Source organism: Ruditapes philippinarum, unplaced genomic scaffold, assembly GCF_026571515.1.
Source record: "Ruditapes philippinarum isolate M1 unplaced genomic scaffold, ASM2657151v2 ctg318_1_1_1_1, whole genome shotgun sequence".
NCBI classification, from domain to species: domain Eukaryota; kingdom Metazoa; phylum Mollusca; class Bivalvia; order Venerida; family Veneridae; genus Ruditapes; species Ruditapes philippinarum.
In genome coordinates, this window is record NW_026861802.1 from 135,465 (window position 1) to 142,544 (window position 7,080).

Sequence of the window (7,080 nt, forward strand, 5' to 3'; positions counted from 1 at the left end):
AATTACATGAAAATTGCAGACTTGGTGTGGTTGTGTTTGTACCGTTTTTCTACATTTAGAAATCTTCCATCAAAACCTGATAAAATACTAGAAACACAATGTAAATGTTCTAAAGTACGCATAAAACTCCTTGTAAAACAGTTTAAGCTCAAAATATGATGAGAGCGATATACTAACTGATAAAATTGCACTTAGAATATTACAATGAATATTGCTTTGGTTTTCATTATTTTCGAAGCATCTCATCTACATATTTATAAATGTTTGAATATTTTACACAATGACTTTTCTAAAGGACAATAGCTATTGAAAAAAGCTTCAAGTGCATACTGGAAATATTCAACATGTGTAAGTACCACTTTATATTTTGCATCTTTTCTTTAAAAACGATTAACAAAATCCGTCAAAATTGTGAAAATCTTTGGTATGAAAAGACAAACAGGAAAGTGTTTTGATTACGTTGTGAGCATTCTGCGAAAATGTCACATGGCACATCAAGCATTTTATTCGTTTTTTTTCCACTTAAAATTCTCTTGGATTTTTTCTGATCAAGGTGAATCCCTTAAATATATCACAAGAATCAGTTCGTAATTACCATGTAATTGGTGCTCCAGTAAATATCGACCTATTGTGCTCTAGTAATGGAGCGTTCATCCTAGAAATGTTATGAAGCAATATGTTGACTATATAAAATGAACCAAACAATAGAACCAAACAATTAAATATTAAAAGTAATGTTCTCATATTGAAATAAAACATCTTCATTAATGGTTGTAAACGTTTCAATACAAAATATATTTAAATGTTCTGTAAAGATGTGAATGAAAAGAAGTAAATTATACAGCAAATGTGTTATTTTCTTTTTTAAGTTTAGTTTATTTTCTAAGTTAACACTTCAGTAACATAACCTGTTAAAATACATCGTTATATATTTAGATTCACAAGATTTTCGATTCTTTATTTACTTGAAGCTTCCTAATGACCAGATTTGATCACGTATTATTTCCGTTATTACACTAAGCAGACATGACATCTGATCGCTGAACGAATCATGATTGATTGTAGAAAATCTTATTAACGGAAATAGAAACTTTATCAATGTTGTACGACTGCTAGCTTATTCGCACTGCTCTTCCTCTTTTGACAAGTTATACAAATATATATATAAGACTTATGTATTATAATTAATAAACGTTTTTCGAAGATACAAAAAATGGAAAAATCAGTGCTAATGTTTAAAGTGACACAGTTCTATAAAGACGCATGACATAACTATGCTTGTCTTTATGTTCATTGTTCCCTGTTGCTTTTTAATGTATGAATAAATTATTAAATCTCTACTATCTTGAAAACATGGTACAAATCCACTCTAGAATTGCCTAGTTTTCATGATTATGTTAAATATTTGTGATTTCCAGCCCTTGAAGTGTCACGGATGTTTTTGTCTAGGCCATTATGACTTTCTCTGTACAAATTCATTCGCTCTAGACATATGAAACATATTCATCACAAAAGCCAAAATAAGAACAGTTAAAAAGAATATTGTTTTTTATATATGTAGCGTGACTTTATGTATTTACATTGTATAACGCGTATGCCACCATGTCAAATATATGCCATATAGTTCTATTGCGGAGTAGAAAATCTGCACAAATATGAGATCAGGAATTTTATTTCACCATAACTGGTGATCCAAGTAAACACGTAGGTACTTGCAAAACTAATGAACTTCGCTTACAGACCTTTCAGAGTGACAACCAGTTTTTATCAAAATATTTGGTCAAGTTAAAATATGTTTTTAAAACATACTGTTTTAAAAATGGACCGTATAATGTAATGCTCATTATCAAAATGGAAATTGTAAAATGCATGATTTATATAAGGGTTTGTCTACTGAACTTCCACGTTAAAGCAGCATGCCTCCAGATTCATTTTAATTTTCATGAAAAGTTTGGAAATGTATTTAAAAGTAAAATATTGTGAGGTAAACAAATAAAATAATGTTTATATTGCTATCGGCACTTAAAATCCACGAAAATTACCCAAAATTGGTGAACATATGCAAAAACAGCCCTTACTGCGTTAGTAACGCAAGAGAAATATGCCGTTTAAGTACTGAAAAATCAGTTTTAAACTGCACGTACATTCTAAATATAACTTTGGTCTTGGGTGTTTCTACCTTTCTTAAAATATTAGTACATTTTTCTTAATATTTATTTTCGTGAAATATTTTTGCTCATCTGGAGGCGTGAAGCTTTAAAGTACAAAAAAAGGCATTACTTTTGTTATACTTTTGATATATGGTTCTTTGACTTAATACTTTAATCATCATAATGGAACTGAAATAATCACAAACATGGCGAACTGTTCGTACATATCGTTCACTTTAAGATTTCTAATGTAGCCGGGGAGTGTTTATTTCGCGCAGCGCGAGATCACTTGAATACATTAGGAGTTAAGCTTGACAAGCTCGCACGAAAAGATAAAGGAGTCAGGTCATTAAAAATGCATCAATGTTAAATTACAGTGATACAATAAATTATTTTCAATGTACGCTAAAACAATGTGTAAAGTCGCTTGACTTTATAAGGAAATTGGTTCTTTTAAGTTATAAATTTAGTACAGCTTATTCTAGGTGTATATCAAAATAACTGCTAACACTACAGAGCCAGGTTAGATATGCAGACTTGGCTATTTCTTTACCGGTGGCAAGGCAAATTACCTTTGGATCCAGCAATTGAACGGTTAAGCATTTTATTTATATAGAAAGTAATGTACGATATGTCTTATTGATGTTAAATTATTTTGTAAATGATATAGAAATCGTTAACCCATGATATCTGCATCCGTTATTATCTTGTCAGACATCGTATTCTATCATTCATGCCCATATAATCATGGTTTATAGGTGAAAATCGCATTACCGCTTATTTTAGTGGTACATATTGGCTTAGTATGGTGACACATATTGGCTTAATATGGCGAAACTATTTGATGCCATGTTTTCAGTCTCACCTAAATATCTAAGGCATGTATACTTTCTTAACGAACAAATATTCAAATATTAAGTATAACTTGTAACGTCCTATTTCATTTTCTTAGTGTCTTTCATTTGTTTTGTATCAAATATGCTTAGTTGTGTAACGAACCTCCAAAAATTAATGTTTATATATAAACATAAGTTATCAAGTCCATATTTATTGAATGAGAAGAAATGGTCGATTTATACCAGAAACTTATTGTTTCCTGTTTTATGAACATTTTAATTCTTAAAAGCCACTTAGAATTTAAATATTTATCAGACATATACTCTGATATGATGTCTGTCTTACAACGATTCCAACGATACCTTATTTGTCTAAATCGGTAAAGGAATAGTCGAGTTACAGTGCAAAAAGTGCGATAACGTTACCCCACCCACCGAATTTACATATAAACAAAATCGTTTTTATGTTAATAAAAGAAATATATTTCTGTTTTTCTTAAATAATTACCCTTAAATTATATATCGTGCTTCTAAGACAATATTTAGTATCTACATCTTCAAGTGGGCTTTGAAATATCTCCATAATAAGCCAAAATAACTTTGCCAACTTCGGCGGAAGTAGTTAAGACAGCCATATTTGATACTCGCGAAAACTAATTCTTTGAAGCGAGCACTTGTTGTGACGTCATGAGTTAAGTCTTATAAATAGTCGGAGCCAGCCTCTGGACCATTTGTGTTGGCAATCTTCAAAGATTACGGATACCATCGTGATGATGCAGGTATAGTACCTTATGATTACAACCGTCAGGGTACAAGAACCGTAATAAGGTTACCGTCTCCCGGCAGGAACCGTCTTCTGCATAATGTAAACCTACGTTACCGTCAACCGTCATCCAACACCCTCCGTCTACTGATCATCATTACCAAAGAGAAGTTCTTCGATTATACATAACCGTAAGGTAATATACAACACCTACGATTCCTTCTTAAAGTCTTAAATACCGTCAGTGTTCTGTACCGTCAATATAAAGTAAGGTCCGAAATTACCGTCAGTGACCAGAAAAACCATCAGTGTTTAAGTGATAAAAACCGTCAGTGTTTAAGTCATAATACGGTTATAGTACCGTTAAGTGTATGAATTGGTAAGCAAAGGATGTGTTAATAATGTCTTAAATACCGTCAGTGTTCGTACCGTTAATATAAAGTAAGGTCCGAAATTACCGTCAGTGACCAGAAGAACCGTCAGTGTTTAAGTGATTAAAGTACCGTCAATGACCATAAGAACCGTCAGTGCTTCAGTGATTAAAATACCGTCATTATTAAGCTGTTTTAAGGGTAAAGTGCCGTTATGTGAGTGAATGTGAAATCCAAAGGAAGTGTTCAATATAACCGTCAGTGCTTTTTCATGGATATACAAATATCTTAGTGTGGTAATGTGTAAGAAATTAATGCAGCAATAAAGATCATCTGATCTAATCAATATCAGTGCTTCATAAATATAATTAATGTAAAGTGTTACTACCAACGGAGAGGAACGTCGTCAGTGTTGGTTACCGTCATCTTAATTATATTCTAAGTAATTACATAAGGGATCATCAGTGTTTTATTGTGTGCTTAAGTGTCATCTTTATTGTGAATAACCGTCAGTGTAAGTGCCTTGTGAATAACCGTCAGTGTAAGTGCCTTTTATAATCTGATCCATAATCAAATAGTTATAATTCTGCAAGTGTGTGATGTCTTTAATTACCGTAAAGTGTCATTTAAGGATAAATATATATTCAGTGCTACAGTGTCGCCGATAGGAATGAATTTCGAAGTGAGAACCGTCAACAATTATTGAGTAAGGAGTCTGTTTTTAACCTTAATAAAGAAGTGGTGCTGTTGAAATTCCCAACAATATATAATACCATCTGTGTTAAATATCGGCTACAAAACCATATCGGTCAATATATTGAAATAGAATTATTTCTACAAGTGTCATCAGTGTGATTGGTTTTTGATCTACTATTCCGTCGCATTTATAAATAAGTGTGTGGAAATTTGCTCATCGTTGATATCCAAAGTGTTACTTTACCGTCCAGTTGCAGTTTACCATTATATCTGTGAGAAGAATCTATACTCTACTACTTCTTGTGGTACCCTACCGTCTATCTGACCAATTACCGTCAGATACTATTCTTCTAGAGCTACCACCTCACTATAGTTACAGGAGAGATTGAGGAAGTAACATTATCGTCAAACACCTCAGAATTTAATGTACATACTACGGTCAATGCAGTGCTACAAGCAGTAATAAAATCCTCTCATTTCTATAGAACCGTCAAGGGGATTAACTTATGATACTTATCTCATTTATATATATAAGTATTGTTGAAGAGTACCTTAAATAAAGAGACACACTAAAGACTATGGACCTTTAACATATATAAAGTACTCCTTTTTTACTGATGTTTAAAACCTTGAAGAAGAAGTGTACTCGCCGAGATGAACAAAAGATGAACACTTAGATACCTTTATTCTTAATCAACAATAACATGATAAAGTGACGTTGCTCTCTTACACTGGTGAAGATGTTATCAAGCTGACTCTTAACTAAATGACACTTCCATTCAACATAAACATTCAGTGGAATAACTTATTTACTAAATAAGTGACTATTTCTTTCATATTTATTAGCTAAAGTTGAACTGAATTATTTTATAGAGTAAGAAGGAACTCGTGAACTTTATATACAGAAGAATACTTGTTATTAAACAGAACATTTATCGTAATATTACCATCTTATACACTTACTCTTAATAATTACCATATGCTACCATTTTCATTGTTAAGGTTTCTAGTTAAATAAAATGTGTTAAATGTTTATCGCCTCCGTTGTCAAGCTTCCATTATAAAATAAGTGTATCAAAGCCTCAAGCCAGGTTCAGACGAATCCCTTTGTAACAGTGGCTAGGCGGCCACGTTGCAGTTGTATGAATAATTCATACACAAGATAACATCAACATGAAAGTACTTGTTTAAAGTCTATATAAAATGGTTTATATTCAAATGATTCTTGATTATGTGAATTATTTCAGACCTCCTGGCATTTTTAGAGTCCGAGACAACGATAGAGATTGCAACCTTGATTTTTTTGCACTTGAAATGGTTAAAAATACATGACAAGTATTATCTGTTTACAACATTTTAAATAAAAATTTAAATTAAATAAAAATGCTACACTGTAAGCAATCTGAACTTAATTGTTTGAAAGTGATATCACGCAGGCACAGTCAATAAAGCTGATTCAGATTTCCTTAAGAGTCATTCTATATCATCGGTTATAAAATTGGGGAGAATGATAACATTTATGTAGGAAATAATGTATAACGTAAGATTTTTAAACTCATATATGTGTAATTGTGCTCTTGAAATCTTTGGAAAAATATTCAGCTCATATTGCCATTAAAAGTGAGCATAATGTCACTTTAAATACCGTTCACGTTAATCCTGGAGTATATGTGAAATTGCTTATACAATTTGTATTGGGACTCCAGACAGGAAGGCAATCCACCTTTATCTATATATATTGCTAGACTAAAACTGTGAATAATAAATATGTAATGGTCAGACTCCTTTTAGAATGTTTTGACATAGAGATTTTGATTGTCCTTGTTCTATTTAATTTTACAGTGCATTTGATTTAACTTGTTTACCTGTTTGATTTTTGAAAAGATCTTCTCTGTTTAACACAAAGGAGTCAACACTAACAAAAAAGTGTAGGACAGTCATAGAAAATAACTAAAAAGTAAATTTTTTTTCTCGAAAAATGAGCAAATACGGGATTTATGTCATTTAAATGAATGAACCAATTGTCTTTAAGCGCATAGTAACGCAATGTTTGAAGAGAGTTGATTGTATTTATGAGGACACATTTTGTGTCTAGGAATTGTGTTAGAGGCGTATATCACACCTTATTTACCGTAATTACACTTGGAGCAGATATTTATCTACTGGAAATGATCTGCCATAATATATGGTTATGATATTTATTATAGTTTCGTGTTTGAACCACAGTATCAGAGCGATGTAATGTGAAATGTGACGCGTTCTGC

At 31.9% G+C, this 7,080-nt stretch overlaps 1 long non-coding RNA gene across 1 annotated transcript; it reads left to right on the plus strand.

Moving 5' to 3' along the window:
• Positions 1–3,147: 3,147 nt before the first annotated feature.
• Positions 3,148–5,849, plus strand: LOC132716868 (uncharacterized). Its single transcript, XR_009623880.1, has 2 exons — positions 3,148–4,021; positions 4,196–5,849. It is a non-coding gene; the product is annotated as an uncharacterized LOC132716868 (long non-coding RNA).
• The last annotated feature ends 1,231 nt before the right edge of the window (positions 5,850–7,080 follow it).